This window comes from Balaenoptera physalus (assembly GCF_965194825.1).
Source record: "Balaenoptera physalus genome assembly, chromosome: 4".
Classification (NCBI taxonomy): domain Eukaryota; kingdom Metazoa; phylum Chordata; class Mammalia; order Artiodactyla; family Balaenopteridae; genus Balaenoptera; species Balaenoptera physalus.
Window position 1 is genome coordinate 87,835,503 of NC_138891.1, and position 26,310 is coordinate 87,861,812.

The 26,310-nt window shown below is 40.1% G+C and overlaps 1 protein-coding gene and 1 long non-coding RNA gene across 20 annotated transcripts in view; one reads left to right on the forward strand and one right to left on the reverse strand.

Moving 5' to 3' along the window:
- PHLDB2 (pleckstrin homology like domain family B member 2) overlaps positions 1-26,310 on the reverse strand; it is a 228,114-nt gene that overhangs the window by 142,978 nt on the left and 58,826 nt on the right. The window lies entirely within an intron of this gene.
- LOC309659947 overlaps positions 10,089-26,310 on the forward strand; it is an 83,855-nt gene continuing 67,633 nt past the window's right edge. For all 7 annotated transcript variants that reach the window (XR_014263048.1, XR_014263049.1, XR_014263050.1 and 4 more), the window contains exon 1: positions 10,089-25,684. This is a non-coding gene — a long non-coding RNA (uncharacterized lncRNA). The remainder of the gene's footprint in view (positions 25,685-26,310) is intronic.

Here is a 26,310-nt window from a genome sequence, read left to right on the forward strand (position 1 = left end):
ACTCATTCAGATTTGCTCATGCAGAGCACAGCTCAGTCCATTGTACAGAGGTCCTCAATATCTGCTTTCAGAATAAATAAATCCAGTGAAAGAAAGCAAAGGAAGTACACTGTATGGGCCCAAGCATCAAATTAATTAAATTAATTAAACTAAATCATTGTACTACCTTACATTTTCTACTTTTATTCCTTGGAAATCTTCAGATTAGTTTTTTTTCCCCACCCGTGTTGATAAGGTAAAGGTGATTGTGTTGCTTTACATTCACTTAGCATTAGCTTAGATAAATAAGTTAGTTATCTATTTATCCAGGATTGCGAGTGCTTCAACATTTATGTTAGCATTACTTATCCCAAACCTCCCAGTTTTAAACAGAAACCTCAAAGGGCCATAATGAACAACTTGTTATTCTTGGTGAATGGACTTGTAATAGTTACAAGGGTGATTCCAAACCACCCAGCAAGTTCTGGCTGGAATCAGGCCTACAATTAGAAATTGCAGATATGTAGCCTGCCTTGCTCCCAATGATAGGCTGTCTCTCCCAGAGGGTGAGGGCTCTGGTTCCTCTAATCTTCACTCCCTGCCCCCACTCCCACCTCCTCACCACATGATGTGACCACACCTCCCTGCTCAGAACTGCCAAAAGACTGTGGATGGCAGAGTTCCTGCATTCCTCCCCTGGCAATGGAGCAAACTTACAGCATTACTATTGGGCTTTAAGGAGTTCCCCTTTGTTCTACTTTTATCACGCTTTCTTGTGTTCTGACTCTAACAATTTGAGAGAAAATGTAGCGTCCAATTCTTGTTTTAGCTGCCAAGATTCCACAATGCTTAGGCAAAGGAAGGAAAAATGGCGCAGGCATTTAAATTTACCCAAATGCCTCAAAAAACGACACTTTCTGGACATGAATAGTGTGTGAGTAAACTTATTCCTAATGTGCCAGGTTTATCCCTTTGAATAATTGGATAATTCCAGCAAATACCATGTTGAAAGTTTTACCTGACTGGCTTAGTTTTGAGGCTTTATTTAAAAGACTATTTAATAAGACAATCAAGTATTAAGTTTTAATGTGGTATTAATATAGTAATAATAAACGTACTAAGGAGAGATGGCAAAGATGACCTTAAAGGTAACCCAGATTTCATTCCAGAAAACTCTTTCCTAAATTAAACTTCTTAAAACTACCAAAGAGAAGCTAATTGCTTATATTTCAACCTTCCTTTCCTTTTCCAGCTCTCTTATAGGCTAATGATTTAAATGAGTTAAAAATTGAGAACATTCAAGTGAAAAAAATCTTCATTTCAGGGGTTATTTACGAAGAAATGTGGTTTGTGTATCCCTCCCATGGGAAATGCTTATTTATCTAACTTTACTACAAGCATTTCCCACTACACCTGGCTTCATTAAGAGTTCTAGGACTTCCCTGGCGGGAGGTCCGGTGGTTAAGACTGCACACTTCCACTGCAGAGGGCACGGGTTAGATCCCTGGTTGGGGAACTAAGATCCTGCATGCTATGCGGTGCAGCCCCCAATCCCCGGCAAAAAAGAAAAGAAAAGAAAAAAGTTCTAAAAGATGAGAATCTCTTGAAACTAACATCTTAATGTCTCCCTACAGATCTCTCCTTTTGATGGTGTAGGAATCTTCATATATTATTAAAGTAGAAATGTATTGACAGAGTTAAGACTCTGGGTCCAGCATAGCAGAGAAAATCTCAGCCTTTGGTATGTTTGTGGAATTGTTCTACACTGATTTGTGTTTGTGACAATTACCTAGATTATGGAAATTTGGGGGCTTAAGCAAGTCTTTTCCTTTTGGGTATTTCTGTTCTCGCACCTATACATTATTGATAATGTTAAAGCTAAAAAGCCTTCTTCTCGGGAGTACACCATGGAACAACCATTCTTTGAACTCATACATTGAATGTTAAGTTCTTAGTGTGAGCAGATGAGTCTATCAAGATATGCTACAGAAAGGTGAAGTAACTAGAAATAGAAATATAAGGAACAAATTTTCCATGGTTCCAAGAACATCCAGGCAGAATAAATTTATGCATCAATGACTAAAGAAGCTACACTGATCTGTGGCTTTTCCCCCCATATTGTACGTACTCTAAAATGTCCACTAAAGTTTGAATCTTTTAGGATACTCTCAACTGCAAGTCTGTCAAAGCGGTTTAAACCATATAGAAAGTCATTGACTCAGATAAGTGGACATCAGTTCATGGACTCAGATGCGTTTCATCTCTGATCTCTGTTGAACACAGGTTTCATCCTAAGGACAGTTGTCCTCATAACTGCAAAACAGCTGCCAGCTACAATCAGGGATACATGCTTTTTTCTTCCACTTCCAGTGTGAAGGAGACTTGCTTCTTGAAGCATCCCCTAGGGACAAGGAACGTTTTTCCCTGGAAATCTCTAGCAGAAGCTCGTTGATCAGTCTAATTTGGATCACATGCTCATTTCAGAACCAATCACAAGAAAAAGTTATGTAATAACACTTTGACCTATCAGCCCATTGAGGACATGGACTGTGTCAGCAAGGAGTGGATACCTAAACATTATCATAGTCTGTCGGAAAGGAAGAAAGGACAATGAGTGCTGTAGGCCACCGGTAATGTCCACTCCAGAGTTCCTGGGAGGAACATGGCCAGACAGTAAGTACTAAAACCGTTATGACCATTAACACACAGTAAGAGTGCATGTTGAAGCTACCAAATGAGTCAGATAAAAGATCTATTTATAAGGAGAAGTATTGACCCTGATTCCCCAAGACCCCATGGTACAGCTAAGGATTTCTTTTTTCTTCATTTCTCAAGGAGAGGAGAGAGCATGTTACACGTTGTCTGCAGAAAGGTAAGTAATCGAGCAATAACTCTGTGACTGACCACTCCGTTCTCGAATACCATTTGAGTCTGAGCTTTTTGCATCACAGCTACACGTGATGAGCCTTCGATGCATGTGAGACTTGGAATTGTAAAGACAATGAGATGGTCAATAGCCAGCTTCTGGCATCTCAAATGGGATATTTGAGTCTGCCACAAAGCAAGAGACTAAAAAGCCAGATAATTTTTGGAGAGAAAAGTAATTTCTAAATTTCTTTCTTTCTTTCTTTTGTTTTCTTCAGCGTACCAAGAGGTAAGGCCTGGTGGATTTGATCATAGTGTTTGAGAAAAGGGTGATCTGAGTCAGGTAGGAAAAGGAAGCTAGGAAAGAGTGACACTTTTGGTCCCGCTGCATTGTCGGGAGAAGAGGGAGGCAAAAGTCTGGAAAGCAGGCAGTCAGCTGTGTGCCCTGACCTCCAGGGGCTGCAAGGTGATGGAGATGGGGGAGGGATGGGGCAATTTCTGAGTGAGGACATCCCACAGGGTCCGTCCTGCTTCCTGTTTGGGATGCTGGCAGGTGGCTCTCTCACAGGACCCAGGAAATTCCAGCTCTATCCTGTGGTGGTGTATCAGTTTCCTGGAGCTGCTATAAGAAAGTACTACAAACGGGGGGCTTAAAACAATAGGTATTTATTGTCTCACAGTTCTGGAGGCTAGAAGTCCAAAATCAAGGCATTGGCAGGGCCATGCTCCCTCTGAAACCTGCACAGGAGAAACTTCATTGCTTATTGCTAGCTTCCTGCAGTTGTGGCAACCCTTGGCATTTGTTTGTTGGCTTCCAGCTGCAGCATTTCAATCTCCACCTCTGTCGTCACATGGCCTCCTCCCCTCACACGTTTGTGTCTCTGTGTCTCTTCTTAGAAGGACACCAGTCATGCTGGATTAAGGGCCCAGTCTACTCCTGCGTGACCTCAACTTATCACATCTGCAACAACCCTATTTCCCAAAAAGATCACATTCTGAGATACTGAGGGTCAGGACTTCAAATATCTTTTTGGGTGGGACACAATTCAACCCTTAACAGGTGGTCACATGAAAGTAAAAGTGGGGCAGATTAGATAGAGACAGGCTTGGAATTTAGCTTTGTTCCCAAGTGGCATGGCCGGACTCAAAAACTCCCACTTGCCCTGGGAGGGGTGGGGAAAGTTTGCCAAAAATCACCAAGTAAGGGCAAAATGGCCATGGAGCTGGGGACTATAGAACAAAACACCTGACCTGGGAACCTTTAGGGAAGAGCAGTCAGACCTCAGGTGGGAGATGCAGCATCACTGGCAACTAAGGAAGGATGGGGTCATCAGGAGAAATTCCTGGGCCCAGATGAACTGAGAAAACCCCCCATAAATTACGAAGTACACCAGCTGCGGCCTTCAGCAGCAGATGCCAAAAGAACTGTCAGTCCAGGGAGCAGCTGAGATCAGCCACTCCGTAGAAGATCCAGGCAGCTCAGCATAGCTCCTAGAACCGTGCCTTCTTTAACTACCTTGAGCTACACGTCTACACTCAGATGTCATCTTGGCTATTAAAAGAGGAGGAAATGGGGCTCTGAAAGACTGAGCATTTTTGAGAGTAATCCAAGCTGAGAATAAGTTACTTAAAGAGACAGATGAGACTACTGGGTTGACATAAATCTCCACCCCCTTTCCTACCTCACCCTGCCGGCTCACCACACACACACACGCACACACACACGCACACACGCACACTGCTACCCAGAGGAAAGGGGGCTGGTGAGGAACATCAGGCCAGTCACAGAGAAATCAAGAAGACATTTTCTTTACACCCATTAATGGTAAGTGAACCCAGTACACATTCTCTATTACATAATGCTGACTAGGCCATTCTACAGATCCAAATATTCATGCATACTCATCGTGATTTTACATTTGTCTCCAATAAGTTTACTGTGAATGTATCTGTCTGAGCAGATGTAAATAGACAGCTAGCCTTTGCTAGGTTTATGAAAGCCTGGCAGACTTTGGTCAGTGTGGAGCTAATCCTAGTGAAAGATCTTCATGTAGTTCTAGATGCTATAGCGATTGGCTACTTTACAGAGGACTCTGGAGATCAGTGATTATGTGTCTTAAACTCTTTTTTATCTACAGACACACAATTCCACAATTCAATCCATGATAAATACCTTTTCTGCAAGCATTGTGATATGGCACTGCTGTATTTGAAATTTCTGAGTTGAGCTGATTCAGATGAAATAATATCTGGAAGCCTCTAAAAACATAAGAACCTATCAGGCTTACCAACCTGGGGTCAAGCAAATGGGGTGCAAACTACAGAACACTTATTCCCACCTCACCCATGGGAACTGTTGGAATTGTAGCTCTTTAAATCAAGAATTCTGGCCCAGAAGAGATGATCAGGATCTTTCTCAACTCCCATCTTCCTCCTGGTCCCTGAGGCCACCTGGTCACAGACTACTTTGGAAGTTACACCATTTGAGCACCCCAGCATCACCTGGTGAGCCCATATGCTATTAATACAACTATTGCTGCTCCTTCAACCGTCTGACACAACCACTATTTCTGAGATTCCTTCCAGGAAAGTAAATTGCTTGCTCCCTTGATGCCCTTCCTATGCTCTCATACTATCCATTACATAAATTTGTTGTATTACTTAACCAGGTATATTTTAATTATATGCATATTTGTTTGTTTTTCTCCAGGGCTAGACAGCAAGTCCCTCAAGACACAGGGACTATGTCTTTCATCTCCTATTTGTAGCACTTTTCCTGGTATATAAGTATGTGATCAATTAATGAAGGAAAGAATAAATGAAGAAAAGTGTTGGTGACTTTTTGTATTGGTTCCTGTCACTAATTTGGACCAAGGAAGAGAGATAAGAGTAAGAAAAGAGCTCAGGTCATCAACTTGATCCCTAAGGCTTCCTCTTCTGCAACTTGCCAATCTTTCCTAGAGCTCATAGGAAAAGGTTCTGTACCTTGACTTTGGTCTTTCTCATTGGATTTTCACTGCAGTTGGATAAATTCCCATTCTTTAAGATGAACTGAGAAAATTCCAGAAACTCGAGGTGGCCTGGAAACTGCTCAAAGGGGTTTTCAGCCCTGAGAGTCGATGCTATTTTATATGTCCGCTGAAAGTTCCTGAGTTTCCTGACACTCCTGGAATTGAGAGAAGTCTGAGAGGCATTGTTTCTACATCTGCCTTTCACTATTCCGCAAAGAAAGCAGCTGCTTGAATCCTGGCAGAACAACTTGTTTTCAGTGTGCCTCAGGCAGGTCATTCAAATTTTCTGAATCTTAATCTTGCCTTTAAATTGGGAGAAATGACATTTACTGCCTTGTATTTAGAACTAGAAATAATGTATACATAATGTGTCTGGCAGTATTTGGCATACACAGTTGGTATTGAATCCATGCTATTATTATTATGTTTAATATTCCTACTTTGCATCTTATAAATCTCTTTCTCTTTTCTTCTTTGGTTAGTATATATCGATTGAATGGATGGCATAGTCCCTGTGACTACTAATTTGAGTGTCTATAAAGCATGGTAAATTTTATCTGGATTCTTAAAATCCTTAGTGAATCCAGATTATTTATATAGATAGAAAAAAGTATCTCCACCTATTTTATATATATATATATTCATATATATATATATATATATATAGAAGGAGATACTATTTTTCCCTCTCTAGTGCAAAGTACAAAAGAAATAGAGACAAGCACCATGTGAGAAACTAATACCTAACTTTACTGCTTAAGGTTCTGTCTTCAAAAAGTGGCTGGAAAGGTAATCAGTACGGTTATAAGTAACCTGGCCTGCTTTTATTTATGGGGCTTGACATATCACCTCAATTTGCCAAATATAGGATTTCCTGACAACTGAAATTCAAACTCTTCCTGTGGAAATGTGGTCATGACTAGTAAAGCTGTTAGCCCATAGAAGTTATATGTCTTTTCGGTACTGACATTTTTGCCTGCCAGCAGTAGAATGGAAATAAAATCTAGAGGTTTTGACCATTAGGCAGCTTACTGGGCCTCCTCTAGGTTTACTGATATTTTCCTAGGTAAAGTAGTAAGATGGACATGTTCAAATACAACTTTAAAGAATGTAATAGCACTTGGCAAACAAGGTCTTATTTTTAGAATCATTACTGCTGTTGTATCTAAGAACAGATTTGCTGCCATGGAGCCTATGATGGTTAATTTTGCTTCAACTTGGCTAGGCCACAGTATCCACATATTTGGTTAACATTAGTCTGGATGTTGATGTGAAGGTGTTTTTGTTTTTGTTTTTGTCTTCAAATATCTGCCAGTTTCTTCAGTTCTCTTTGTGCTTTGAGACATGCCCATCCACATCTTTCCAATTTCAGGAAATGCTCCTTATACCATGAAGGTGTTTTTTAAAGAAGAGATTAACATTTAAATGAATAGATTTTGAGTAAAGCAGCTTACTCTCAATAATGTTGGTGGGCTCCATCTAATCAGTTGGAGGCCTTAAGAGAAAAAAGACAGACTTCCCCTGAAGAAGAGGAAATTCTGCCAGCAGATTGCCTGTGGACTTGAGCTGCAACATCAGTTCTTCCCTGGGTCTCCAGCCAGCATGCTTACCCTGCAGATTTTGAATTTTCCAGCCTCTATAATCACGTGAGCCAATTCCTTAAAATAAATCATATATATTTATTACCTTATGATAAAATAAATCATATATATTTATGCCAAGTTCCTCTTCAAGGACCCACCAGCCAGCCATGAGTTGGAGCCCTTGAAGCCAGTGGCTGTTCCTTCACGGTACTTTGTCCACCTGGCTGGTGATATAGACATCAGTCACACTGGTACTCAACTCCACCACCGGCCCACAGGCCCCCTCCCTGAACCTATGACAACCCTTGTTCTGGGACTCTTTGCAGTGCATTTTTCCTGAGAGAGCTCTGTGGTGGGCATACCCCAGGCAGCCCCACAACTGTGCTTTTGGGAGGCAAGGTGTGGGCAGGGCTGGGCCCCATTTATATGTATATTTAATCTCCAAATGTTCTATTTCTCTGGAGAACCCTAAATCAAAGTCTTTACACATCTTCCTTTGGAAACTTGGAAGAGTCAATTTGTTGGGCTCCTTGGCCCAGTGTCTTGGGTCTTAGAAGTGATGAGTCTTGCCTGGCCTGGAAAAGGCATGTGAAATTCACCAAGGTGGCAGGACATGTGTTTCTCTGGGTCCTATCTTGGGAGAGCTGCTGAAGGCAGACCTGATTTGATTCAGAATTCCACTAGAGGCTCAGAATCATTGGGGATCCTAAAATAGGACCCATGTAAGACCCAAAAGAAGACTTTCCTTGAGGTCTCCAGGGAAGGAGAACTTCAGAACTTCAGGGAAGGAGGTCTCCAGGGAAGGAGAACTATCTTGGCACAAACACTGGTTGCGGAATTTTACTCTCTGAGCTAGCATATTTTGGCTGCTAAGGTCTGAAGGCAGAATCTCACCTGACTCTGGAATTTGTTCTTAACCCTTTTTTAGCTTTGTTTTTAACTTTTAAATATTTAGACATGGGATATTTACTTGTACTCTTGGCCATCTGTGTCAATCATTAAAACAGTAAAGGAATTTGTGACTCAAATAAAGCTTTAGACTAGCTGATCACTCAGTTCCCTGCCAACTCTGATTCTACATGTAGTTGTTAGAGGCAGAAGAATATGGTCAGACTCCTCTAGAGAGCCCAAGAAAAAAAAAGAGGAACAACCACAAGCCACTAGGGCAAGGATGGTTTGACCTTAGTCCAAGTTTCTTTTGGTTAGACCTTCTACTTGGACACTGCTTTTCTGCAAAGTTTCATAATCACTAAGGCCTGAGACACACTTCATACCATGACAGATGTGGTTGCTAAATGAGGTCTGAGCCCTCACCAACCTTGCTTGGTTTCCAGCTCAATAATTTGAGAAATATGGATGCATCCTGAGAATTAAATTCACAGACGCCAGTGAGGTTTGTTTATCTTTGGGGTACACAGATAAAAGAAAATCAGAATGAGCTATGATATGATAGTGGGGTATATTCTAAAGGATAAACAACATAAGGGTTGAGAAAATAGTGGCTTTGTTTCCTGAAAGGAATTATAGTATGTCCATAAAGAATGTACTAATCATGTTTCTAGGACACCCACTTTGGCTTTTTGGACATTTTAGGCAGCTTCTCAAAATTCCTTACTACATAAATTCTCCAAAAAAGAACAAACAAACAAACTAGAATTTGAAATGAAGCTCTCCTGTACCCAGTGTCCCCTAGATGGGAAGCAGTCAGTGTAGTGGGACATCTCTGGCTATGCCATACATTAAGGATGCAGATAGGTCTTCCACTTCAGATGATAATACATGAAAGATTATGTGGCCTTGAATTCAGATGGGTTATTTAACCTGGATTTTACAGATTCTCTTGCAGAAGAATGAGTTGAAATTCTACATCCCTGAAGTTAAAAAGATTTTTATTGTGAACTAGGATGGACATGAACATTGAAAGTTACATTGGAAGGGAAAAGCAACAAGCTCTGTAAAATAAAACTAACTTTAAGGAAAGAAAGCATCTAGTCTAGTGACCAAAGTTCAAGATGTATAGGAAGGATGTGGCACAGCATGTTGCTGATGGAAGAATTTCCTTGGGATTCAGCCAGTCTGGACTTGTGTCAGCTTTGTGGAATATGACATAAGAGCTACAACTTTGGATCCTTACTATTGGGTACCACTGTAGCACTAGCAAAGCTCCAGCTAGCAAGGGCATTACTACAAAGAGATGTTAGACTCTGTAGGACCCACCTTCAACAGTGAAAGTGTATGATATTGAAAAAACCTGGCTGTAGTTGTCCAATGAGACTCTTACCTGAGAGGTAGAAGCAAGACTAACACACTTGGGCTAAAGTCAACCCCTAGAGTTTTTTGATAATGGAGTTAAGTAGGAGACTTGAGAGTTGATGTTAATGGGAGAAAATGGACTCAGTAACCAAGAGCCCATATTGGGGGAGAGGGTAAAACAAGAAACAAAAGAAAACAAACAAAACTATGTGACCATACATTGTGAATGTATTTGTACTGAGTTTAGAAAGTAGATTATATCATTTATTTAATATATAAATAAGCCTCCAAGGGACTTCCCTGGCTGTCCAGTGGTTAAGACTCCACACTCCCAATGCAGGGGGTACGGGTTTGCTCCCTGGTTGGGGAACTAAATCCCACATTCTGCATGGTGCGGCAAAAAAAAAAAAGGGCTACCATATTTCCATTTGCAAGGCCACTACGCTTCTTTCTGATACTTTACAGAAGGGAAACACAAACAAACACACAGTTGATTTTTTTACTTCTTTTCAAGCAAGACTGGCTTCCCAAAGCCCATTTCTATGAGTCAGTTTGTACTAACAGGAGCCACACTTTCCATCAAAGGCTTTTACACAAGAGCTCAATCTCAGAGATAAACATTACTGTATAAAATGAGAAAAAAATCACCAAATAAAAATAAGGCACCATAGCTCATCAGAGAAGGAATAAAGGCCTAATGGTCTACAAAACTCAGTTTGCTGTGTACTTACTAACTTAAATAACCTATTACCAGCCTATATTCTCCCCTAAGAGACATTCCTAATAAAGCGGACAGAATTCACTATCCTTTCTACTCATTCTGAATCAATTCTTATAACTCAGTCAGCTAAGCAGTGTTATTATTAGTGTGTCTATAAAATTTGAGAAGACAGGGTCCCCAGGAGTCCAGATATTCTGAGCCTATTCTTAATGCTGGGCTCCCTCTACCAGGGGAATCATGGTCTTAAATATAATGGACTATGAGATAAGATTTTGGAAAGACACAATAAAAATGCTAGAAAATATGGGAAATGAATTTTGGTCAAGGGATCAAAGTTGTTCTTCAGCCTAATTTGAAGAGTAAAGAATTAAAAGGTGGGAATTGGGAATTCCCTGGAGGTCCAGTGGTTAGGACCCAGTGCTTTCACTGCCGAGGGCCCGGGTTCAATCCCTGGTTGGAGAACTAAGAGTTCTAAAGGGTTAAACATTCTCAGAATGATGATTCACTTCTAGTACTAAATGATTCAGTGATTCACTTCTAGTACTAAAGAATGGTAAAGAGCAGCAACTATGCTAATTCTAAATAACAATGGAATAACAAGTCCATAGTAAGCACTTTCTATGTGTTGGGCATTGTGCTTAGTTTACAAATATATGTATATATTTAAATATATATGTACATATGTATGTATGTATTATGTATATGTAATTGTCCCAAACTAATAAGCAGTAAATGTAGCCCACGCCCTTAATCAATAAACAACTCTTGAGTTTTGTCTTTTTACATATGGGCCCTAGAAAAAGGAAGAGGTCTTTTGCCTCCCCCACCATACGTATAAGACAGCTGGTATGGAACCTCATTCATATCATGTATCCAAGGAATGCTAAATGAACTGCTGCTCTTGTCTATAAAACCACATAAGACACCGATGGACCAAACTCAGTATCGTGGGATACAATACAAAAATCTGTTTTCTGGGGCTTCCCTGGTGGCGCAGTGGTTGAGAATCTGCCTGCCGATGCAGGGGACACCGGTTCGAGCCCTGGTCTGGGAAGATCCCACATGCCGCGAAGCAACTAGACCTGTGAGCCACAATTACTGAGCCTGTGCATCTGGAGCCTGTGCTCCGCAAGGGGAGGCCGCGATAGTGAGAGGCCCGCGCACCGCGATGAAGGGTGGCCCCCGCTTGCCGCAACTAGAGAAAGCCCTCGCACAGAAACGAAGACCCAACACAGCCATAAATAAATAAACAAAAAAAAAAAATTAAAAAAAAAAAATCTGTTTTCTAGTCTTACTCTAAGGATTGCTCTAACCTGCTCATAGTTCTTTACCTAGAACTAGATACTAGAGTTTTTCTAAAACTTAGTCATTCATTTGTACCCTTCATGATTTTTGCCATATCATATATTATCTAGACCATTATTTTTCTTTAAATCAAGTTATTGTTTAATAGTTAAATTAACAAAAGGAAATTTTATATCATTGTATAAAATAAATCAAAGGAAACAATAAAAATACACAGAAAGTCATGAAATTCATTCCATTCTAGTTAAATATTGTTGCTTGAGAAAATTGTAGCCTGAAACCTACGCTCTCTTTATTAAAAAAAAAAAAACAGATTGGGAAGTTCTAAAAGACACTTAGCACTATCCTGAGACTTATTCCTTGACGTAATCAGAAAGGTTGAAAGAGAATCGAAAAGAATCTCACTTTGTGACTCATTGTTATTTCATGCTACATGAGTGTGCCATTTAAAATCCTCTCTCCCACTGTCAACAGCAAGTGCCTTACCTTTTGGGAATCATTGATGTGAGCCTATTACCTATTAACTTGAAGTATTGGTTAGTTAAGCTTGAAACTCATCACAAGTTACTACAGTTACACTTGATTAGGTACCAGTTTCTGCACTAGGTATTTCAAAGTGCAAAACAGGTTTAAAGTTGATCCAGTCAGGGTATTTTTCAGGCAATGGGAAAAGATGCACATACATTCTAATGGGGCTTGGAAAGTGGTAAAAGCAGAGGTCTGCTCTAAGACCCCCAGGCACTTTTCTCGGCCCACATAAATGCTGCCCATGGTTTAAGGCCAGGATTCTCAAGCTTTATGTGCCTAAGTATCATCTAAGGAGCTTGTTAAAATGTGAATTTCCAACCTCACTCCTACAGACTTTGATATGGAAGGTCTGGTGTGAGGGAGCTAGTGATTCTGATGTAAGAGGTCGAAGAATGATATCCTGAAAAACTCAGGAGAAGGGAAAAGTAGGTTCCAATTTGGGAGTTGGTAGCAGGAGGGAGTCAGATGGTAGGGATGGAACTGGTGCTCTGAGTGTAAGTCTAAGGGATACTGCAGGGGAAGAAAGAAACAGGAATGGAGAGGTGGAATTCTGGACAAATATGGTCTTGCCTTTTAAGTGAGCTCTAAAAGCTATCTTTTACTACAGTGAGAAGAATTAGGCTAAAGAGGAATGTCTCAAGGGACTCAGGGTATCCAGGTACCAATGTATACCAATCTGTAAGGCTTCTTGAAATAAAAAATGTTCAGGATAAAGTAATAGGTTATATTCTATGGAGATCTGAAGGAAAACACAGTTTAGGTTAATGTTTGGAATAGAAGAGTCAATGTTTAGTGAGAGGGTTTTCACAGTATGCTGAGGTATTTGTATTTCCTTAAAGTTTACTGTAAAGTGCTGCAAATAATGACAACCTTTGTGTTTGGTGCTTTATCTATTTGGGCTTCCTATCAGCCCAAAGGTAAGGGCTGCAATTCCAGTGTCACAGATAAGGAAACTAAGATTCCGAGTGATAAAGTAATTTGTCCAAAGTTACATAACTGTCTCTCTTTATGATCATTTTAGAAAATGCTTTCCTATCAATTTGTATTTAGGTAGCTGTTTGAATAATTAGCTCTATTTTTAATAGAAGCATCATAATTGGGCAGGGAAGGCAGGCTTAGCTTGGCTTCCTCTCATCTCAGTTATATGAGCTGCACCCCTTTCAAACCGAGGGGATGTGGCTCAACAGTTCCTTCCATGGGGTAGAGGGTCATTCAAATAGGAGGAGATAAAAAAGCACATGTGTTGATGAGATCACTCTTATAAACACAATGAGCAGACATCTGAGTGCTGTAATGTCCTATTTAGCAAGGGTGTTTCCAAGCTTTAGACTGGCCTCACCCACTTCCTAAGCCAGTGATGACCAAGCCCAACCCATGTGAGGGCCCCTTTGGGTAGATTAACTTCACCTCCTTCTCCCACATGTTCTCTGAGTGGCTCACTTCCATTATGTTATTCTCCTGGTCTGAGCCACAGCTGGTTGATGTTTTCCCTCTTCTCACCAGTTCTCACCTCTCCTCATGGCTTACCCAGAAAGGCCAGGTCCATGTGCTTCTTAGGTGATGGTTCATGGGTTACAACAACATGCTGCATGTCATTCACTCATTTACTTATCCATTCATTGATTGACTACAAGACTAGGTCAGATGGTGGGGATACCACTGTGAACCCCATTTCTGCCCTTAGGGAGTTTAGAGTCTAATTGGGAATATTAAATAAGTAATAACAATGGTGCAATAGGTGCTGTGAAAGAGGAGGCTATGAGACCATACGCCAAGGGCACAGGTGGAGACAGATAGGAGTTTAAGCTGAGACCTGAACAATTAATAGTAAAAGTTAACCAGACCAGGGGAAGGTTTATAGGAGGAGAAGTTCTTTGCAGACAACAGTAGCATGGGTAAGCTGTCTGTGAGGGATGCATAGAGTGCAATTTTATCAACTGTCATGATTTCAGTCACCACCAATGTGCTAACAAGTTCCAAAAACCCTTTCCAGCTCATATCTCTCTCATCATATTTAATGTTGAAAGATTCCATAGGAAGTTTTGCTTATACATTAATCTTTCTCTAAAATAGGAGTAGAGATAAGATACCAGGTGATTTTGAGTTGTGAGTTGGGTGGGAAACATCTGGGTGGAAAGGTAGGTGGTAAGGCTTTTATCACATTTTGTGCCAGTCGACCTTGATGAATGGATTTCATAGCAGATGTACTATGACAGATTGCATTTCTTGAGCCATCCATTCTCATCCCTTAATCACCTTCTTCTGTCATATTATTCATTTCTGACCATAGATTTTGGATTATTTCTGCTGTTTATGTTCTTTCCTTCCCCTTCTTTAACCATATATGGCTAAACCAAGGGGGTTAGTATCCCTTGGTTTTCAACCTCTGCTTCCCCTTGGCTAAATTTTCATCTGGTCTCCTTGTCCTGCTGTATTCAGATAGCCTTCCTTACCCTTGCAAATTCTCAAGCTCTTCCCTTTTTATGAAGGGATTGTGAGGCTACTTCTTCCTAACTCATATTTTTGGCTTTCAGGGAAGGACCTAGACATGTGTAAAGTCTTGTACCACCTTTGCCTCACATGATTCCTTGGATCAGGAATGAACATGTGTTTGTTGGGGCAGAACTTCTAATTCTTTGATCATTTTGGCTAGTGGTTCTGTCTTGAAGTTCTATCTTGTTTTTTAAAAGATTTCTTTTGTTCATATTGACATACCACCTATAATATTATTTAACTGGTTCTTCGTTATACTTAAATTTATTTTTAAAGAAAATGGCATTATTATAAATGAAAAACTTGTATCATTTGCAAGAAATAATCTAAAAATAAATACAATGAAAGCAAAGTAACTCTATTTAATTTAAGCTACATTAAAACCTGTGAACTAGAGTTCTGTTATGTAATACAGTGAAAGACTAATAACTGTTAGAGAGGAGATAAAAACAATTTAGCACCTAAATCCAACTTTCTCCTTGCTGTGATGTTATTTTATGCAGTGTCCTTTGTTCTTTGTGATCCCAGATCAGATTCTCACTCGGTCATGTATTCCACCTTTTGGAAAACACTGGTCTGGGCCATGTCCTCACAGCTGGGCCATGAATGGGTATGTTTGAAGCAGACTTATGTTCACTTCCGGCTGGCATAACATGGGAGCCCAATTAAGATCTCCCCTTGAGCAAAATATGCAACATTTTGAACAAAATACACAGAATAAAAAGAAGCCCCTTAAGTGGATGGAGAGTAGAGCAAACATATGTGTTAGGTTGTCTGAGACAGACATGGTTTAGTGTCCCCTTTCATTTGTAAAAGTATCTCAGATTGGATGATAAATTATATGTTCACCCGAATTAAGTGGCTTAAATATCACACTCACATAATGAATCACAGGTTTCTGAACACATTACTTCTTTGTTCAGTTCAAAAGCTAATGGCAAAGAGGAGAAACTACAAACTAGGTTGGGGACTCGCATGTGCTTTATAGTTTTTCCAATAAGGTTACAGTTATTAGCAATTTCTGGCACTCTTCCACTTCCCTTTTCTTTAGCAGTTCTTTCCACATCTTCGTGTAATTTCCAGTTTTGTGTACTATGCTGTTTTGGACTTTCAGTCAAAACATTTACATTCTGGTAGAAGGAAAAACTTGTCATAAAAACATAAAGCCTGATAGGTTTGCTTGAGCCTTAAACCATGAATTTTTTTCCTCTCACTTAATTATTTTATATTTGCTAGAGAGGAGAGGAAACCCAAATATACTGAAAATGCCACTTCCTTTCCCCCTTTCCAAAAATTTCTGAGTTGCCAAAACACCAAAAACGTCTTGCACACTTTTAAAATACTTGAGCAGAAAGTTTCCATCCAGCAAGAGTCCTTTCACTTGAATCTGCTGCAAACTACCATTATGCACCAAAGCTCTCTGCTAGACTTAGATCATTGAAGACTAGGTCTGTCCTGTAGAGATGCTCCCAGTCTAATGAGTGATAGTTATATATTTCACAAAGCGATGTGATAAGGCTATTAGAGAAGCTTCCTGCCAGCCTTTGTACTGTTTTCCTCACAGTTTTAGGGCCATTTACCTCACTTCTGTATTAGGGCTCCGAAGGCTGCCCAACTAGTTTCCCTCACACCAGTCTCTCTAAGTTTTTGGAACACAACTTAAAAATAAACGGAAAATGTAAAAAATTAATTTGTCTGACTCTAAGCTATATTCATTAACTTTCTCTCCAGAAGGTCAAAGGCAAGCGGTATTTGATGGATCCCATCTGAATCCTTTCCTCAGGGACTTGTCTCCATGGAGTTGCTTAGAATAGTGGGGGTAAAACCAGGCAGCAAGTGACCCTCCAAGGATGGCCCATAGTAAGTGAACTCTTATCCTAAGCCTACAGATGGGTTCATAGAGTGGAAGAGACCAACTGAGGATGCCCTAATGAAGTCCTTATTTCTCCCTCCTTGACTGATTCCATCTAAAATTGAGCAGCTCCATAATCCATAAACCTTGGATTATGAAAATAAAAATCAGTTCCCTGGTCCATCCGCTGGATCACTGATTGAATTTGGGATTCTTTACACAACTCAGACACCATGCGTTTATGCTGTCCTTCTCCATTCCTCTTCCAGAGTACTTTCCTCACAAAGTACTAGCTTTTGTGCTCACTGTGTCTTTTCATAAAGACACAATCCATGTGCCCCTTCCCTCCCTTCAAGAAAATGATCTTAAGTTCTATTCATATTAACTGAAAAAGAAATACTGATCACAGAAAGATGCCCTAGACATACAAATGATGTTCTAAATGACTTGGAATGTCCTAGAAAAGGATAGAATGTTAAAAAAAACCTATCTGGCCTGAAACACACTAGTGACCTTGGAAATGGAATTGGACATAATGGACAGCAGGGAGACCGTAGTGTCTTATTTGAGGACGGGAATTCAGGTTCTAAGACCTCACAGGGATATGGCTAGTGGTAGAGTGAGAAGGAAGAGAGCAGATAGTGCTAAAAGAATATTCCAAGTCTTTTCCCTTGGGGCATCATTTTGAACATAAAAATGAAAGTGGAAAATCACCAGCCTTCACAGGATGAAGGTTGCAAAAATGAAAGCTGCTCAGTCATCATTACTTCCTCTGTCTCCGGGGCTTTATCACAATGGCGTGGTCCAATGTGTTTAGAGTAAACAAAAGATGCTTGTTTTTAATAATTCTGATGCAGATAGAAGGTCAGGAATGTAGGCCTAATACCACACTTTGCTAGCCTGAACCTGAGAAACACAGCCTTATAGGTTATGAAAGGCAGAGGATTTTTTTTTTTTTTTTTTATGAGCAGTGATGGGGGGCCTCTGTGTTTTGTTTCGTTTTGTTTTTTAAGTTTATTTATGGCTGTGTTGGGTCTTCGTTTCTGTGCGAGGGCTTTCTCTAGTTGTGGCAAGCGGGGGCCACTCTTCATCGCGGTGCGCGGGCCTCTCACTGTCGCGGCCTCTCTTGTTGCGGAGCACAGGCTCCAGACGCGCAGGCTCAGTAGTTGTGGCTCACGGGTCCAGTTGCTCCGCGGCATGTGGGATCTTCCCAGACCAGGGCTCGAACCCGTGTCCCCTGCATCGGCAGGCAGATTCTCAACCACTGCGCCGCCAGGGAAGCCCAAGGCAGAGGATTTTAAAGATCATCAGTGTTTTCTCAAAGTGTGTGGGTGTAGGGGGGGCATCTTGATTGTCTGTATCACAATCAACAGGCTATCAGTAAATAAAGCAAATTCCTGTTGCCACTGAATAACAGAATCAGATTTTGTGGGGGGAGCTACAGGTCAGAAAGCCTACATTTAAAATAAACTGTCCAGCTAATTCTTATATACATTAAAGTTTGAGGCTCACTGGCCTAATTCACCCCTTTATTTACTCATCAGGAAACTGGGCCACTTCTCCAGCAAAGCTAAGTGGTGGCAAAATATGGATGAGACCAGAGTTCCCCTGATCCCAGTTCAAGACATTTGCTTAATGATTTGATGAAAAGACCTGCACTCTCCTACAGCAAAAATTACATCCTGTTTGCAAAGCTTCCAGTTTTGCAGGTACTTTGATTTTATCAGTAAGATCCTAAAGGGTGTGCATTCTTGCAAGAGGCTTTAACTTGCTAGACCAGGTGCTTAAATCCCTCTGCCAAATACCCTGATGACTCAGGATGAGACACCCTCTGGCAGATTCTCTTCATGCAGTCAGGGTCATGTTGGCTGCACTCTGTTGCATGATAACCACAGAGGTACAGCTGCTTTTACAGATTCTCCTGTGTGATAGCAATGAAGAAATTTCCCCTCGGGGTTTCAAGGTATGTGCCCCTTGAGCTATTTGCCCAGAATGGCAGCTCCTAGAAATCTCCTGTGTGTTTTCTCATAGAGCTGCTTTGGTGCCAAAACAAATGTCCACACCTACACAGGTTGAAAACATTTTCCAACCTCACCTTCCAGTACATTATTTATTTACAGTAGTCCCCTCTTATCCAAGGTTTCAGTTACTCGCCATTTTAGTTTCCTGAGGTCACCCACTTAATTCCAGAAACAAACAATTCATAAGTTGTAAATTGCATGCTGTTCTGAGTAGTGTGATGAAATCTGACGCTGTCCCACTCTGTCCTGCCTGGGACGTGAATCATCCCTTTGTCCAGCATATCTAGCCTGGTAGTCACTTATTAGCTATCTGGTTATCAGATTGACTATCGCAGCACTGCAATGCTTGTGTTCAAGTAACCCTTATTTTCCTTCATAATGGTCCCACAGCTCAAAAGGCACAGTGATCTGGCAATTTGGCCATGCCAAAGAGAAGCCGTAAAGTTCTTCCTTTAAGTGAAAATACAGAAGCTCTTGACTTAATAAGAAAAAAAGTCATATACTAGGGTTGCTAAGATCTACAGCAAGAATGGGTCTTCTATCTGTGAAATTGCGAAGGAGGAAAAAGAAGTTTGTGTTAGTTTTGCTGTCGCACCTCAAACTGCAAAAGTTACAGCCACAGTGTGTGGTTAAGTGCTTAGTTATGACGAAAATGGCATCAAATTTACATAATAAGATATTTTGATGGAGAGAGACCACATTCACTTAACACTTATTATAGTATATTTTATAATTGCTCTATTTTATTATTAGTTATTGTTGTTACTCTCGTATGGTGCCTAATCTATAAATTAAACTTTTTCATACGTATGTATGTATAGAAAAAAACATAGTATTTATAGGGTTCAGTACTATCCATGGCATTTTTTAGGCATTCCCCTGGGGGGCTTGGAATCTACCCCCTAAGATAAGGTGGGCGCTACTCCATTTATTTATTTATTTATTTATTTATTTATTTATTTATTTATTTATTATATCCTGGATATCTTTGTAAAAATTTATTTTGGATAAAGCATTCTGTTATCAAAAATAAGGCATTTGTAAAATGTTACTCTAAAGAGTGAAAGTGATTTTTGCCTTTGGGGATCTTCTGTGTGGGTTGCTGGGTCATGCTACAGACTGAATTGTGTTACCCAAAACTCATCTGTTGAAGCCTTAATCCTAAGTGTCACTGTATTTGGAGACGGGATTCTATAGGTAGTTAAGGTTAAATGCGGTCATATGGGTTAAGCCCTAAGAGGACTGGTGGCCTTGCAAGAAGAGGAAGAGAGCCCGTCTTCCTTGCTCTCCCTCCCTGCAACCTGAGCATGCAGTGAGGGGAGCTGTCTGCAAGGCAGGAGGAGGGCTCTCACCAGAGACTCCCTGTGCTGGCCTCCTGATCTCAGACTTGCCGGCCTCCGGAACTGCGAGAAATAAATATCTGCTGTGTGAACCACCCGGTCTATGGTATTTTGTTATGGCGGCCGGAGCAGATTAAAGCAGTCATGAAGAAGAGGTCTGGTTTCAGAAATGCACGGGAAAACACAGAAGTCTGGCCCCAGATAGACCCTTTCCTGGAACACGTGTTTCCCATCTCTTTGTTTGGTGTGTGCAGTCCCTGTTTGAGCCATCCTGGCAGTGGGACAGTCACACCCCACTGGGTTCTCTGGGCTTGCCAACCATGACATGATGCACTGAGTTGTGCCATATTACATTCTTTTTTTCATACCTCTTAAAATTTTTAAAGTGTACAATAAGGTTTGTTAACTACAGGCATAGGGTTATACAGCAGATCTCTAGAACTTACTTATCTTACATAAGTGAAATTTTACCTTATATTCTTAGGACAGTATCTAACCTCTTGGATTTGTATACTTTATTTAATTACCTATTATCCTCAAACCTCTACAAGTGACTAGACCAATGAACTTAAGGTGACTCTTACTGCAGATAAGTTATGTCACTGACCCTCCTTTCTTTTAACCTCATACCACCAGAAAGTAGAGTTTCTCTATAACTGGGAGACCTGCCAGGCTGTGCCTTAGAAATTAGGAAGAGGAATCTTGTTAAAGTTATTTCAGGGGCAATGAGCTGATACTGGCATTAAAGAAAGAGAACCTATCCTAAGAAAGGAGGAAGTTAGTGAGTATACAGGTTTTTGTGGAGAAAAGAGGAGGAAATCAGGCCAGTGTGGCTGGGAAGTGGCCTATTGCCAAACTACAGAGAGACTCTCCAGAATTACTGACATGCCACAAAACCACAGGCTTGGAGACAGCATTCTCACAAGGAAAGAGGTTGAGCATAAGGTCACCCAAAGGCAGAGGGAAATATTTACTTTACTATTTTGAGTTGTTTTCCTTTCTTTAAACAAACTGTCCTTCAATTCCATAGCAAAAGCTTTCTTCTGGTACTTCTGGTTTATGTGGATTTATTAGTGATTTACCTAGGAAGATGCAGCATCACACAAAGGCTCTTAATCTTTTCACCAGGTAATGGTTAATGTCATATCACAACTTTGCAATATTGTAGTTGACCAATTAGTACATCAATTAGGGTTCTGTCATTACGTTATCTGTCAGGGATAATAACTTATTAATGTAGCATTTCCTCGATTACATCTGTCAGTTCCTTCTGGAAATTATGTGCTGAGCCATTGTCTTTCTTGGGAAATGTAATTTAAATATACTACTCAAAGATCAAATATATCACTTAGGTGTATGTGCTAATGATTTTAACAGAAATCTAAACCCTCACTTTAAGAGTTGTTTAGTACTAGCAACGGAGTCGTAAACGGGAACTTAAATGAAGAATTTGCTCTTATTGTATTAGTTATGAGAATTACAACCATTGAATCACAGTAACTGGAGAATACCTTAGAGTTCATAAATTGAACTCCATTAATTTTATAAATAAATACTTGGAGACTAGAGAGGGTAGAGGACTTCTCCAGGCTTTCTGGGTATTTAGAGCTTTTAAATTAGAGCAATAGTCCAGGCAGATTTTGTCTCCTTATAATAGTTACGCATGCAAGATGCACACATATTGCTTAGGAATATGTGTTAAAACCCAGTTCTGACTGAGGAGTGAAAAGAAAAGTGGCAGTGGAGGTGGAGGTAGAGGACAGCCTCCCCTTTCTGAGCAGAAATAGCTAATGTCATGCATACAAAGCCTTCACACTTGATTGCCCAAACCTCCAACTCTGCTTAGAAGATTGAGAAAGATCGTTTGTGGATGGAACATCTGGATGGGGCTCTGTGGTTTGCCTCTTCCTAAGGTGTTAGAAGTGGTATAATCTAGAGACTGTTTAATCCACTATTTTGAATCGGTTCCCTAAATCACAGGAAATAAATCAGATGCTTAGTTTGGCCACGGCTTTTTCACAATGGCTATACATTAACATCGCCAGGGGAACCATTAAAATCCCCAATGCCCAGACAGCTCCTCAGACCAATGAAATCAGAATTTCTGGGCTGGGACCCAGGCGCTGGCAGTTTTTAACACTACCCAGGTGAGTCTTATGTGCAGCCAGGACTGAGAACTATTGAGTTAGGCATAAAATCAGGCAAAAAAAAAAAAAAAAAGGATTATTCATAAAATGTTCTTCCTACTAAGGAAGTAAAGCAACGTTTCAGTTAACTACATTTAGCAAATTATTCTCAGTTTTACTGGCACTGCCTTTGATCTGTGGAATTCATTTTTCTTTTACATAAGTCAATGCTTAAACCCTAATTTTCAGTTACAACTTGCATTACTTTCCCTCCCTAGGTCCTTTTTCTCAAGATGGAATGTGCTTTAATGATTTCCTAGTCAACAATAATGATCATTTATTAACTTTTTAATATTTGCCTGGCCCTGTCTTCTGCACTTTGTACACTTAATTTATTCCTCACGACAGAGTTATGCATTAGATTTTGTTATCCTCATTTTACATACGGAGAATTTAGCCTTAGAGAAGCTGCTAGTTGCCTCAACTACACAGCGAGCGATAACAGCAGATCTGACCTCCTGCACCAAGGTTTTTTCTATCCTGGCAAACCCTGTATTCTGGCAATAGCATGGCATCATGGAAAGATCCTGGACTAAGAATCAGCAAATGTGGGCTCTTGTCCTGGGTCTGCTACTAACATTTCAGACAAGTCCCATGCCCACTCTGGACTTGAGTTTCTTCTTCTTAAGAAAACAAAAAGGGGAAAGAAACAATAAAAGAACACAAAAAAGAACCCAATCACACAAGACTACAGTTTGTGTTATATAAAATTCCATTTATATGAAATTTCTAGAAAAGGCAAAGGTATACAGAGAGTACTTCGGTGGTTGCCTGGGGCTGGGGTGGGAGAGAGGATGGACTGGGAAAGAGGTACGAGGGAGCTTTTTGGTGTGCTGGGTGTGTTCTAAACTGGACTGTGGTGATAGCTGCATAACTATACATTTACTAAAAGTCATCTATCTATACACTTACAATGGGAGAAATGGTATGTAAATTACATCTCCATCAAGCTATAGAAAATGGTGCTGGGACTTATACCACAAATACTATTTGTAGCAGTTTCACAATTGGTAACTTTCACTGCTGTACCTTTATCATTTTGACCTACATTTTTAATGCACCCATTTTAAGTTGACAACTCTTGACAAAGGTAACCATCTAGGTAACCACTATTACAAGCAAGATATAAAATATTTCCATCCCCCTCAAAAAGTTCCCTTGTGTCCATCCCAGTTACCTTCTACTCACCAACCCTGCCCCAGGCACCGCAGACTGGCTTTCTGTCACTATACATTAGATTCATCTTTAACAGAGTTCCATAAAAATGGAATCAGATAATGTGTACTCTTTTGTGTTTGGCTTCTTTCACTCAGCATATTGTTTCTGAGATTCACCTATGTTGTTGCATTTATCAGTAATTCGTTCTTTTTATTGCTGAGTAGTGTTATATTGTATGACTATATCACAGTGTGTTCTTGGCTACTTATGAACAAAGCTGCTATAAACATTTGTGTGCAAATCATATGTGGACTTATATTGTCATTTCTCTTGGGCAAATATTATAACTAGGATTCGTTGGATAACATGGTAAGTGTATATTTAACTTGTTAAGAAAATGCCCAACTGTTTTCCAAAGTGGTTGTATCATTTCAATTTCTACCAGCAGTGAGTGTATGAGAGTTTCAGTTGCTTCACAGTCTCCCCAACACTTAGTATTGTTCTATTTTATTAATTTCTATATTATAACCTTGAATTTGACTAAATTTGGTATTGTTCTATTATTTACAGTGACAAAACTCTATTTCTCATTAAAATTTTTTATTACAAGATTTTGGGCTTTTTCTCAAAAAAATAAGAAATACGCCCTACTTTGTAGAAGCTTAGTGTACAAATAAAGTCTTACAAATTGTCCGCAGAATTATTTTAAAAATTCAAATAAAGGCTGCAGTTTAGGAAAGTTCCCCCATAAAAACTTCAATTATATGCACTAAGATGAAGGTGGTACCAGCTGTAATTTTAAGTGGGGAATAAAAGTTTAAAATGGGGCAAAGTCTGGACATCTTCATAGAGTAGAGTTAAAACCATTTAGTCAACTGACGTGGGACGTATTTTTGGAGGTTTAGCCCTATTATCTGTGTACTCAAGCTGCAGATGGCATGTCACAATATCCTGAGTGGAGAAGAACACATCAGAGGGTTAGGGCCTAGCAGCATTTAATTTCTTGCACCCCAGGCTTCTTTCTTTATTTCTGACATATTGACCTGGACCTTGGTGGCTAATCATAGGAAATAAAAAATCTGCTAAAAACTTGGCTAACTCTCTTGTACTTCTAATCGTTATGAGATTATGATAGGAAGAGTGCTCCGAAATAGAATCCAACGTTGTCTTCCTCCACAGTCTTTAAGAAATATCTCCTCGTAAATCCTCAGTTTTATAGAATAGGCCATCTATCCTCAATGGAGGCCATATCACACCCAAGGGGATGAAAATTGGTTCTTGGGGGGCGAGTGAAAAAATTTGCTCTTTCTATGTAAAAACACAGATATACATGTGGTACATAATCAAGTATAATAGTATATTTGTGCTATTAAATTTCGTGGGAGAGAGAAGATTAAAAAATTATCTGTAAAGGCTTTTTACGGGTGTGGTAATGGACAAAAGGTTTAGAAACACTGGAGTAGACAGAGGACAAGAAAGTCCATGTAAAGAGTTTCAGGGAGCTAATTAAGTCAAATGCCTTCTAATGAATACATGTATTCATATATTCTGGGATTGATCTCTCAGAACCTTCCTACTCTCAAGATACTGCTTGGCCTGACTGAAGTCATTAGCTTTGGAAAAGGAAGGAAGAAATCTAAGATTTGTTAAGAAATACTTGTAAAGTGAAACGTTCTGTTCTTTACCTCATTTTCTTTTAAAACAACGCTTCTAAAGAAAGATACTGACATCTTCATTACTGTAGATGAGGAAATCATGGTCCAATGAGATGAACACTTTCAAGTTTTACATAGGTTGCAAGGCAGAGTTGAGATAAAGTTCCGAGTTTGTTGGATTTCAAACCCGTCATTTCCAACACTCCACATGACAGCCACTGGTTGCTGGTGGGTGGGATGGTGTCCCATTCAATTATCCTGAGTTCACTGAAAATTGGTTCAAGTGCCTGAGTCAGGGTTGACTAGCAGGTGGGGGGTGGCACTGTCACTGAGATACCCCAGGAGTTCTGTGAGTGGGTGAGGGATGGTCCCCAGGGAGGCTCAAAGGATTGGCGCTAAGAGGAATCCAAGGGATTTGGTTAGAACAGAACTAATCTCAGGACTGCAGAGAACCCGTTAGTCACAACCTTACATTCCATTCCATATTGGTCAGTGATGGAGAGGCACTCCAATCCTGACCAAAAGTTGAAGAATCACATAAATGTTGGCTAGTTGCCTGTTATTTCTGCCTCACAGCTTGAAGGTGGACCTCTTGTTCTCTGTGTTCTCCTAAATTCCACTCCCAGATAACACATGCATCAAGGAATGTCTGCTGATTTCAAAATTAGAGAGATGGCTATGTAAAAACAATGAACATGTAGACAACATTTCTGCTTTTTCTTTTGGGCCTAGAGGTAAGTATACAACTTTTTGTATAAATCTCCTACACACATGTAGAGTTAAATCTTTCATCTCCTTGGTGCTACCTGATACTACATATCTGCTTTATTTTATATTTTTGCTTTTCTTTTCCTTTTCCAGTGACATGTTGCCATTTTAACTATGATTGATTATCTATCTTTGGGAGCAGGACCAAAACGTTTAACTTTTCTTGGGAGGACAGAAACCACATGTCCCCATCACCCACCTCCCTTATAATTCACTCCAACCTTTGGGCAAAAAAACTAAGTGTAAGAAAGTCTGCTTGATCCCCTTGGTAGGAAAGAAGAGAGGAACATAAACTAGGAGTTAGAAGATGGAGGTTTAAGTGCTATGTTTATTTCCTTTGCTTTAAAAGAGAGACAGCGGATGATGCTTGCCTCACTCTGTTGTAACACATAAGGGCATGTACAAAATAAAAGAAACCTTAGGAAACTGTCACATATAACCCACAAGCAAGGACAAGCTGTGATTGTTGTTATTTTATTTTTAGCCAAACTAATAGGCTTAACATATGTCCTGGAGGATAAACACCAAGCATTCACAAGAGGTTATGGGTCATCTTGCTCTATGCTACCCTAGAAATAAATTAGACTTGAGA